Below are 12,976 nucleotides of genomic sequence, written 5' to 3' on the forward strand. Positions count from 1 at the left end.
TTGTTTGAGAGAGACCATCTTCATCCTACGCCTCCCACGGATTGATAAACCTTAGGTCATCCACTTAAGGGAAATTTGCTACTGTCCTACAAAACTCTGCACTTGGAGGCCCAACACGAGTCTACAAGAAGAAGGTTGCATAGTAGACATCAAGCTCTTTTCTAGCGTCGTTGTCGGGGAGGTTAGTGCTTGAAGGTATATCTTTAGATCTTGCAATTGAATGTTTTAGTTTTTTGTTTTATCACTAGTTTAGTCTATAAAAGAAAACTACAAAAAAATGGAATTGAGGTTGCCTCATATGCTTCATCTTTTTAATGTCTTTCGTGAAAATAAGGATTCCGATAATTGTGCCAAAGTGTTAGAAGAAGAATGCATTAAAATGTTTGGCACTAAATATTTGAATGATGAGCATATTTGCAATGTTGTTAGTATGAATTCTTTAAATATCCATGATGCTAATGATATGCAAAGCCACAAGCTTGGGGATGCTATGTTTAATGAAGATGATATTTTTATTCCTCCAAGTTTTGATGAGCAAATTTATTATGATGATAGCATGCCTCCTATTTATGATGATTATATTGATGAAAGTGGGTTTGGAAGAGTGTCAACTTTAGGAAGTAATGATCCCACTATTTTAGAGGGTGTTGAATCTTATTTTGATGACTATGAAAGTGGATTTGGAGAGGTCATGACTTTATTTAGTGATTAATCCACTATTTCGGAAGAGGTTCCAATTGATTATGAGAACAAAGTTGCTATCTATGATGATTATTGTGATGACATGTATGCTATAATGAATAATGATAACCATGAAACTTGTCATCTTGATTTTAATTTTCAATTGGATTATGCCTCACATGATAGTTATTTTGTTGACTTTGCTCCCACTATTACGAATGAGAAGAATTTTGCTAATGTGGAGAGTAGTAAAATTTCTATGCTTGTGGATCATGAAAAGAATGATTTATGTGATGGCTATATTGTTGAATTCATTCATGATGCTACTGAAAATTATTATGAGGGAGGAACATATGCTTCTACATATTGCAAATATTAAGTTTCCTCTCTATGTGTTGAAAATCTTGAAGTTATGCTTACTTTACTTTCCTATGCTAGTTGATTCTTGCTCCCATAAATTGTTTGCTCACAAAGTTCCTATGCATAGGAAGTGGGTTAGACTTAAATGTGCTAGTAATATTCTTCATGATGCTTCCATTATGTTTCAATTTTTATCTTTTATGTGAGCATCATTGAAATCGTCATGCCTAGCTAGAAAGCCATTAAAGAAAAGCGCTTGTTGGGAGACAACCCAATATTTACCCCTACTATTTTTGTGTGTTCACATGATTATGCTAGTGTAGTAATCATGATTTATAGCTTTTGTTTCAATAAAGTGCCAAGTAAGACCTTTGGGATGATCTATGGTGATAGTTGATTTTGATCTTGCTGAAAAACAGAAACTTTTGCGCTCAGGAAAACAATTCTCATTTTTAGAAGAAGCGTGATAAAATACTGATTATTTTTGCAGAAGATTAATAAACAAATTTTTTAGGACTTCCTAATTTCTCAGGATTTTTGGAGTTAGAGAAGTATTCGAGAGTTACAGATTACTACAGACTGTTCTGTTTTTCGCTTGTTGTTTGCTTATTTTGATGAATCTATGGTTAGTATCGGAGGGTATGAACCATAGAGAAGTTGGAATACAGTAGATATTACACAAATATAAATAAAGAATGAGTACACAACAGTACCAAAAGTGGTGATTTATTTTCTTATACTAACGGAGCTCATGAGTTTTCTGTTGAGTTTTTGTGTTGTGAAGTTTTTAGGTTTTGGGTAAAGTTTTGATGGACTATGGAATAAAGAGTGGCAAGAGCCTAAGCTTGGGGATGCCCAAGGCACCCCAAGGTAATATTCAAGGACAACCAAGAGCCATCCCCTCTTTCGTCTTCAATCCATCGGTAACCTTACTTGGAGCTATATTTTTATTCACCACATGATATATGTTTTGCTTGGAGCATCATTTTATTTTATTAGGATTTGCTTGATGTTTGAATAAGGTACTTAAGATCTGAATTTATTTATGAGAAGGAGTCTTCACATAGTCTTCACATCTGAATTTATTTGCTTGAGCAGGGAGTAGTAACCGTCTTAGACTCGAGACGAAAAGATCCCAGTTCTGAATACTTTGACGCTGAGAGTTAAACCGGAGCATGACCTCGTTGGAATTGAACTGCTGAATGTTCCATTTGAGGAGTTCTTACAGTTTTTCAATCAAAAGGCCCTCGATAAATCAACGATCACTTGCTACTGTCTATAAGTAGTACTACTTCTGTCATTAAGTCTCTCTATATAGGCCAGCTCTTTCATTGCATGTATTTATAATTATCCTCACTATATTATGCAGATTGAAGATCGCCGAATTGAAGAAAAGACAAATCGGTGATATTGGGTTCATTAACACAAATCTCATAGATGCATATACGGTTGAAAAACATGCCAAAGAAGCCGAGGCCAACTTGCTACGATCGTTGGTATTAAATCAAAACAAAGATATAATACTCTTTCCTTACAACTTCAAGTGAGTGTTACTGTCTTGTGCATATTCGGTTTCCCTTATTAGTCCAGGTTATGGTAATGTAATTGATGACTTATGCATGCATGCGCAGCTTCCACTATATTCTCCTAGAGATTAAGCTTGAGCAGGGAGTAGTAACCGTCTTAGACTCGAGACGAAAAGATCCCCAGGACTATGCGGACATGACTCAAATGCTCGAGAAGTAAGTTAAATCGATCATTATCCACCATATCAGCAACTTTGTTCATTTCCTGATATCAAGTAATTGTTTTCTTTGTCTGGCAGGGTTTGGAGAAAATTCACCACAAAAGCCCCGGGACTGTCGAAGAAGCTGCAATTTAGACACCCGAAAGTAAGTACTATAGTAGCATGTTCCGCACATCTCCTAGTGATTCAAGCGCTAGTTTCATCAATACCATTTAGCATGCTTGCTTATCAGTTAGATTGACCTCTATTTCTTGTAAAGTGGTTGTGGCAGGAACAAGGGAATGATTTCTGTGGATACTACGTTTGCGAGTCTATCCGCCACACGACCTGTGAGCGGGGCTACTCTAACGAACAATATGAAGTGTGTAAGCAATAATATTCACAATTTTATTTTATTACCATCATTTGTGTCGAGTTTCATTTATTCATATATATATATATATATACGTATTGACCCCCTTCTTCAAATTAGATCTTTCGGATGTGGGATGAACTCCTAGCACCAGATCGTATGCAAGCAATTCAAGAGGAATTGGCGGCATTCTTCCTTGACCACGTGATCGCTGAAAACGGAGAATACTATGTGGACCCTGTGTTCTTACAATTTAATTAGGAGATTATATTGTAAGAGATAATTATTGTATATATATGTAGCCGGTAGTGTCAGATAGATATACGAGAACTTGTTGTTCGACCAATCTCTCGGAGAAGGAGAGGTGGTCGATATCACTTCTCTCTGTATGCATATGTTCATGACGATCTCCTGTTTCCTTCATTTGCTTACTAGCTAGCGTGTCTAGTCCTCTCCATACATATATAGTACGTAGCGTCGACCAAGCACGGAGATAAGAGAGGACACTTCTCTCTATTAATTAGCTAGCTAACACAATATATGAAACACCTAAATTAACCCCCAACCCCCCCCCCCCCCTTAAAAAAACAAAAACCCCAGCCCCTGAAATGCTGACGCGTGGATGCCTATTGGTCCCGGTTGGTGACACTAACCGGAACAAAAGGCCCTGCCTATTGGTCCCGGTTGGTGTCACCAACCTTCTGTCCCGGTTCGTGTAAGAACCGGGACTAAAGGGTTAGGGCTTTAGTAACGACCCTTTAGTCCCGGTTCGAAAACCGGGACAAAAGGCCCTTACCAATCGGGGTAAAAGCCCCTTTTTTTACTAGTGGGGGTACGACCTTTCTGAAATACATTACATTACAACTTAAGAATTTTAGGTCAACTATGTATATTATTAGCAGCCACTGAGATTTTTCATCTATCATGCAGGTGATGATCAGGGGAGCTTGAAGCAGGCCACTAAGCATCACCAAGCAGCTGCGAAGATGGCGTCACCTGGTCGAGACAAATAAAACAGAGGATGACAGACTTGTACAACTTATATACTATTTCAATGTTATTGTATCGTGTGAACTTGTAAAAAATCTGTAGTATGGGTACTGCAATGAAAGATATGTTGTATTTGTACCTTATGTGTTACATTGTTTTATCTGACTATCATTAGTAGAGGTAGGTACCTAATAGGAAATAATTAGATCCCTGCCATAACAAATGGATGTGGTTATTCGTACGAAACCGCCTGCAACGCAGTACGTAAACATTAGAAGTGGTTATGCATGGGAAACCAACTGCGTTGTCAATGACAATGTAGGTTGTTTCTAAAATGTCGCTGTCGTGCGAAGTATTAGCCATGCAAGCTTTGAGGTGGATTCAGAAACCATCGTTGGTCCATGTAACTAAACCACCATCAAACCCCGATTCTGTACCAGCGTGGTGCATCCGGGGCAACATCGTCGGGAATGAGCGATGGAGCAGCTGGCTTAGTTGACATATATGGACGATGTATAGTTGACACATTCTTCTTCTTCAAAATTCATGATGACAGTATCAACAGAAGAACTGTAATACGAGGAAACCGACGACGGAGTGCAAAGCAGTTTTATATCATTAGGAGGAGAAGTGGAGCACTCGTAGTGCTCTTCATATCCCATATCAAAAAGTTCTTGCATAGTCTTCTGAAATGACATGCTAGCCCAAGTGCGACGAAATTTTGCATGCCCAAACATAAGCGCTCTAGATAGAAAGCTTTCACACTTTTTTGAGGTCATGAAGACTTCGTTGAGTCTGTCGACCAGACCGCTCATGATGCCTATCATATTTCTGTTGAAGACTTACGAGAAGTTCACTGTCAGTCATCACCCTTGGCCTTTTGCGCTGAGAAACAAAAGTGCCGATAGTCTGTGTAGTTTTGATGCTTTCTTGTGTGGATTGCGGGACTAGCCAGACAATCTTTCATAAGCATTTTCTTCAGCTATGGCACCTCTTGCAAGGCATTTTCTTTAGTAGAAGGAAGGCGAAGAACATGAGCAGTTGAAGTGTTGCGAGTGAAATCTTTCAAAATAGGGCGAGGCTATTTTTTGTGTGAATTTTTGAATTACGCAACTAAAAATCAAAACAAGTCTAGAAAGATGAGGCAGATGGGCTTCAAATCATGGAAACCCTGCTCATGATACCAAATGGTACGGGGAAAACCGTTGGGTCGCCCAATCTTCACGATTTGAAGGTGGATTTGAGGTGAAACATGATGAACTCAAAGAACAAATGGGGGAAACTCAAAAGAAACACTCACAAGGACAAGATTCACACCAAAGTTACTAAAATCTCAAGTCAATGCAAGATACACTCAAGATCCATGAACAACAAAGGAAAATAGATAAGTAGGGTAGTTCATCCCAAAATCTCTAGGAAAAATGGAGGTCTTGAGAGATAGATATTTTCCAACTTGTAAGAAGCAGAGGTCTTGTAATCAGAAGGAGAGGTGTTAAAATTTGAAGGATTATCTCCTGAAAGAGGTCTACTTTGCTAACCCTAGAAAATGAAAGTGTAAGAATCATACAGGTACTAGGACGGGGAGGGGATAATTGAGGGTACGAGGAGCATTTTATGTCATTCGCATGTAGGCAAGGCAGAAGATCGGGAGAGGGTGGAGGCCCCTGAGATCATGGGTGAACAAAGAAGGTGCCATCAGAGGCTCGGAGCTCTGGGGCCCAAGGGACCGGATCTCCTGGGTGTTCAGGGAGTGTGCCATCAGCTGGGTACACGGGGTTCTGTCTTCTCGCTCCTCGTCATGGACTTGTCATTCCTTACTCACTGCACAGTTGCATAGAGTTTTACTTTGGGGTAGCAGGTGTGGCTCATCAAATGCTTAGGAAGCTCAAAGAGGAGTGAAGTCACCTTGGTTTCAATAGCTCGTGGACGAGATCTTGTCATTAGTCAACTTGGCCTAGGCGATGAGTCCATGGTATTGTCGGTGGGATGCTCCGCATCGATAAGCTTCTGGGCGGCCACTTCAACAGCGAGTAGAGCACCACATCTGCACATTAATTAGCAACTCGGACGTGCCCACTAGGAATGTACCATGGCGGTCACGCACCACCGCCACCGGAGCCATCGTGTGTTGGCCGTTACAACGTCGACATTCACCTTAAGCTGGGCAAAAGAAGCCCTTTTTTTTTTTTTTGCAATTTTGGCCCCGTCCTTTCTCCTGTATTTCCAAAAAGGTGTGGTCAATTCACGCCAAAAATATAATGCCTCCCTATGCCCGATGATGAAATTTCTTTCTGCTTCTTTCATAATAATATAAAGTGCATAAAGAAATGTAGTGAATGTATTTTTTTTCATGGTAATACATGTCTCATTCATATCATAAAGATCCAAATACAAGTCACGTAGACATGACAAAACTGAAAAGGTAGCAGAACATCTCTGAGCTTGACACCAACGCCTATCATCTGCCTTCGGCACCACCACAGCAGCCACCGAGAAAAGAATGACGGATAACCTTCACACCCGAGCTCGACGCGGCTCCATCGCTGATATGCAGCTTTGCGGACCTCCAAGGTGGGTCACCAAAAGTGAAGCCTTTGCCATTGAACGAATCAGACCGGGGCAACACCCCGGACACGCCATCGAACTCCAGATCTGACAGCCCACCACGACTAAAACGCCGAAGGAGGAAACCATACCCGCCATCCACGAACCACAAACTCAACAGTCCTTCCGTCTTCCAGATGTTGTGGATGCAGACCGCAATCTACATCCGCTCCTGGACTACCTTCCAAGCTCCGCGCCGACGCTGGAGAAAACACCGTCGGAACGGTGAAGTCCGAGGAGACAGGTTCACCACGAGGATGCCGCCGCCGCCACGCCATCCTTACTTGAACAAACTGATTTCCAAATCCATCCCTAATCATACAACCGATGGCTTCGTCAGGGAAGGATCCAAAGAATCTTTATTCAGCGCCGTCATCGTCGTTGTCGAAGGCAATCCGATGAACAGCCTAAAAACCTAGACTGCGAAAGAGTAAAAACGATCCACAGACATGGATCCGGCGACCCCCTCACCGTCGACGAGTGAGGTCGCCGGTGGAGGGCAGCCGCCGGAGAACGACACTGGAAGATTGGCCTCTCCTGGAGGCGGCTAGGGTTGCAGCCGCCAGGGAGTAGAAATCAACGTGTGCATGGAGAAATATAATTACGGATACACACATATGTATATATAGCACTTACAAAAAAGATATTTGCCACCCCTCAAAAAGAAAAAAAGATATTCGCCAACCACGGGAAGGGTATATCTGCGGCTCTTCTCCCTTCCCTTCCCTTCCCTTCCGTTGTTCGGTGACAGCCGCCGCAATCCAGATCTACAGAGGGGAGAGGTTAGGGCTCCATGGCCGCGATGTTGGACAAGAGCAAGGATGCGAGCGCGTGGGAGTCGGAGTCGGAGGGGAGTGAGATCCTGAGGACGAAGAAGGAGTTGACGGTGGTGATGAAGTGGAAGAAGGACAAGATGGAGATGGAAACCATAGCGGCCAAGGATCCTTCGTCGTCGTTGGGCACCAAGGCCACGGCGGAGCCGGTGGCGGCCGGCAAGAAGAAGAGGAAGAAGGTGGTCAAGAGGAGGTTGCCGCAGGCGGTCATGGAGCATATGATTGCAAGGCCGTACAAGATCTTCGATGATATCCCTGACGACGAGCTGGCCGAGGATACGGAGCACTTCCGCGAGGTCTACTTTGAAAGAAAGCTTATCACTGACAAGATCTTGGCCTACCAGCGGGCCCTCATCGCCCAGTACAATGCCATGGGCTATGCCGAGGATGAAACGGAGGTCACCGACGACGATGAGGAGGAGATGGTGGAGACCTAGCTAGGGCAGCAATCAACTCAAATCAAATCAAAGGCTGTTAAATAATTTGCAAGGAGGCTATTACTGTAATCTGCTGCTGTAATTTACTGCATTTGTTTGTTTCATGCTGCTGTCCAACTGTAATCTGCTGGAGGTTGTTACTTTGCAAATTCTCGATCTTCGGCTGCACGTACTGTGTAAGTTGTTATAAGAATGTAATAGCCGGCCCCCCTTTACGTAGCAGCAGTGCTGCTTGTTGTAGCTTGGTTTGAAGAAATTGTGCATATCGCTTTTTGATGGCTAAGATTTTGCTCGTCACAAATAAAAGGGCGTTGCTGGTTTATTTGCTAGCGATCAGCTGATTAATTACCGGTTGAAGGGAAAAATCAAATAGCATGCATGCATTGTCTTGGATGAATCAAAGTGAAAGTGGGCGCACTTTAGGTAGATAACAGTTGAAAACTTTGCAGGCGCACTTTAGGTAGTAACCAGAATCAACTCATCAACTTAGTGGAGTAGTACAAACACCATGACAGGAGTGTTACAAAATGGTTGGAATTCCAACAATTAAAACAAGAGATCTCCAGATATTACAGTACAGTAGAGTACGGCAAATGCCATTACATTAAGGCGGTACAATCTCATCCATTACTGCTAGATGTGGTACAACATGTCATTCATTTCCCTTAAGAATGATGGTGCTCCTCAACTTGCAAGAAAATGCTACAGCCGTTGTGTGATAGACTCCTCTTGATTTTGTTTACTACAGCTATATATCCACCCAATCAATAAAAAATCAATCCCTATTGCTCTCTTTCTTTTGAGACATCTTCAGAGATCCAAGCTGGTAGTACTAGTATAGTAGTAATAAATTATTGTACGTTGGGATCAGCATAAAGAAAATGGCACTTGTCTATGAAGAAGAGACAAAAAGAAACAAGGATGATTGACCTCCAAACCGTCAAACGAGTCCAAAACCGTCAAGCTGTTTAAAGTAGACTTTGAGAAAGCATATGACAAAATAAAGTGGCCATTTGTCTACAAAATGCTTAAAATGAAATAATTCCCTGATAAATGGTGTGATCTGGTCATGCACACTATGATAGGAGGGCAGGTAGGAATAAGGTGAATGATAGGATTGGCCCGTACTTCAAAACTTATAAGGGTTTAAGACAGGGGGATTCTATGTCACCATTATTGTTTGACATAGCCGCGGATGCCTTGGCTCTAATCTTAGATAAAGCCAAGCATGCAGGTTATGTCAAGGGGGTGCTGATTGAACTTGGAGACAATGGGGTGAACATGCTGCAATATGCAGATGATACCATTTTCCTTCTTAATGATGATGAGGAGAGTGCTAAAAATCTTAAATTCATTCTCACAGCTTTTGAACAGATGTCTGGACTAACTATTAATTTTCACAAAAATGAGGTGTACCTTTTTGGGGAGGCCAACAACAAAGGAGAGATCTATCAAGAAATATTTACCTGTAACAAAGGGGAGGTTCCATTCAAATTTCTGGGACTGCCTGTTACCAATGTGAGATTAGGGAATAAATTCTGGAAGAGCATGACTGGAAAAATAGAAAAAAGATGTGCTTGCTGGCAAGGAAGGCTACTAAATATGGCTGGGAGAGTAACTCTAGTCCAGGCCTACTTGACAAATATGCCTATGTATATGATGTCCTTCTATCCCTTGCCAGTAGGGATTAGGAAGAAAGCAGATTTCTTCAGAGCTAGATTAGTCTGGCAGGAGAGTGAAGATAAAAAGAAATACCATCTAGTTAACTGGAAAACGTGTTGTTTGCCAAAGGAATTGGGTGGTTTAGGTATTTTGAATCTTGAGTATATGAATAAAGCCCTGCTGGCAAAATGGTTATGGAAGCTAGAGACAGAAGATGGGATGTGGGCCAAAATCCTTTTGAATAAATATGTTAAAGGAAAATGTATATCTGGAATTAAAAAGAAACCTGGTGACTCTCATTTTTGGGGAGCCCTGATGTAGATCAAGGGTATCTATTATGAAAACATTAAAAAGAAATTAGGAGATGGACTAAATACTAGGTTCTGGGAAGACTGGTGGGTAGGATCAAAACCATTGAAAGAGGCCTATCCAAGCCTGTATTTCATCAATCTAAACCATGACATTTCAGTGGCCCAGGCCATTGACATGAGATGGGAGGGTTTTGAGTTTAGAAGAAATTTAACTGAAGACAAAAGAGCTCTATGGGAGAGTTTGAAACCCAGATGTGAAGAAGTGAGAATGTTTGAGGGCAAGGATCAGCCGATGTGGATGCTAACAGCCAACAAACAATTCTCTGTGAAATCGTTATATCAACAGTCAGTAAAAACAGATGTGGCCTTCCCACACAAATTTCTTTGGAAAGTGAAAATATCAGCAAAAATTAAGATGTTTCTATGGTTGATTGCCAGAAAAAGTATACTAACCAGAGACAACCTTTCAAAAAGAGGGTGGAAAGGGGATCAAAGATGTGTATTCTGTGGCCAAAATGAAAATATAGATCATCTTTTTTTCTCTTGCTCCGCTGCAAGGCTGCTCTGGAGCTTGAAAAAGTGCTCATTCAATCTAAAAACAACCCCAGGTGGGGTTGATGATTGTCTGGGCGCCTGGATTAGGAAATTCAAAAAAGAGGATAATAAATTAGTGCTAGTTGGAATGTCTGCAATTCTCTGGGCTATTTGGAAATGTCGAAACGATATAATTTTTCGAGTTAAATTGATCAATGATCCCATGAAATTGGTAAAACTAACTTGCAACTGGATTGTGGATTGGGCTGTTTTGGAGAGAAAAAACCCAGGACAAAACCTCCTGATGCTGGGGGCAAAGCTAATCGCGCAAGTAACAAGTGAGGTCTACAGAGCTTCGCAGGGATGGAGAGCTGGAGTTCCTCGCCTAACGAACTGAAGATTTCGTCTCTTGGTGTTAGCTCGTTTTTACTTTCTTGCATTGTTTGCTGGAGGCTGCGGCCTCTTTATCAAAATGGGTCGCCTGTGACCCCGTAGGTTTTAAAACTTGATCGCTGCCTTTTGAGTTGGTTCCCTTGGATATTAGTAGTTTTAAGTAGGGTGCGCGGTTGTAGTGAACTGGTACTGGTGATGGTTTCGTTAATGAAATCAGAGCCCCCCCCCCCCCCCCCCCCCTCCTCTTTTGCTCAAAAAAAAAGAGTCCAAAAAGAAACAAGGTTGAGATGGTATTATTCGGCGCATTTCTTTGTTGCTTCAAACAACAGTGCATGTTCTCCTCCTTTTTTTCATCTCGAATCGGTCCCGTTAGATTCACGTTCAGATAGGCTTTCAGTTTTATCGCACAAACCACATATATAGTATGAACATACTAATTATATGTCTGTCCCAACAAAATAATGGCTTATATTTTGGCAATGTATGTATTAGTTGGGTTTTATCTTTATGAGTGAAGTAACAACACTATGATCTAACTCAAGTGCAGATTAATAAAAGAAGTTATGAAACCAAGCAAATTGGCCCCAAAGTAATCCTGAGGAAACTTCAACTTATGATGTGTAGAGGAGAATCAGGAAAAGCATACATAGATTAGAAAGGTATCGCCACATAGTGGTGGTGGTCCTTATCTAATGTGACTAAAGATATCTTCATTTGAAATAACGTACGTGCAACAAATAAGAGTGAAATCTACAGCACACAGGCATCGGTAGTTTCAGTGGAAGACACTGAGCCTTTGGATGAAAAACAGGCGGCAGACAGTCCGAGCCTCGCCGGGATGTCCCCGGAAAGGCCCCCCACGCACCTGCACCTGTCAAACCTTGTTGCTGGCTCCGGCTCGCTACCAGGCGTGGCATTTATCGCTGCCGCTTGTCGTCTCAGCCTCGGAAGCAAATTCGATTGACTGACGCAACAAAACAAAATTCAGATGAATAGCAAATATAATGCGGAACAGTATTACCACTTGACATACATGGAGAAAAAGTAATTTGAGTACAACAATGTCCAATTCACATGGAAGGCAATGAAGTTGCAATTCCCAGTTATACGCGTTCAGTGTTGTTCCAAACTAGGAGTACACACAACACACAGGCTGAACTGAAACAAGCTTATTAGACAACCACCTCTCTCGCCACGCCATAGGGCAGGCAGGATTTCAGCAGAGTTATAGAGCAGCCAAGTTTCTCCTCATTCAAAAGAAATCTCATCTCCAATTCCTTTCAGCCTTCCAAGGTCAGATAAAACTAGACTAGACTAGACGGCTGTGTGTTCCCTCAAAACAATAAAAACGTTCAGAGATCCTTGACAATTTCGATGCCCATGGACTTGGGCGTGCCGATGATGGACTTGCATGCACAGGGCCTCGAGCGACATGTGCTTGCAAGGGGTCAGCCTGCTTCAGCTTGGCGATCTCGTAGACGTGGCGCAGCGAGAGGGACATCACAGCATCTTCACCCGCACCCCAACAGGCTTTTCCCAGGCGTTTTTTCCCCGCTGGCGCCTAAAAATCAGCCTAGCCGCATCCCAGGAGGCCGTTTTTCACCTGTTTGGGCAGAAACTGGTGCCGGCGGACCCAGGCCGGGGCGAGCGATTTTGGCGCGAGAGAGTGGGCGAGACGCCGCTTCGTCGTCCTCATCGCCTCGGTTCCTGTGGGAATCAATGCGGCTGGCCAAGGCTGCCGCGCCGGTCAAACTCCATTGATGCCTCACCTGCGGCACAGTGAAGGCGCCGCGACGTGCGTCCCGCCCTCACCCGCCACGCGTCGCCCGGCATGCAGCCTCTCGCCGCTCCCGCTCGGCTATAAAAGGCGACGTCCCCGCCGGTGGACGGCACAGCTCTCATTTTCTCCCCACTCCGGCGAACAAAGCTACACTCTCCCTGCCTCCCCGCTGACGAACAGATGGCCGAGAGGTTTCCAGGCGACGGGGAACGGCTTCGGCCGTCGCCACCTCCAAGAGCCGGAGGCGTGCCTCCTCTACGAGGCCGAGTACCCGGCGCCCCCGGACATGCGG

This window comes from Aegilops tauschii, chromosome 3 (genome assembly GCF_002575655.3).
Source record: "Aegilops tauschii subsp. strangulata cultivar AL8/78 chromosome 3, Aet v6.0, whole genome shotgun sequence".
Taxonomy (NCBI): Eukaryota; Viridiplantae; Streptophyta; class Magnoliopsida; order Poales; family Poaceae; genus Aegilops; species Aegilops tauschii.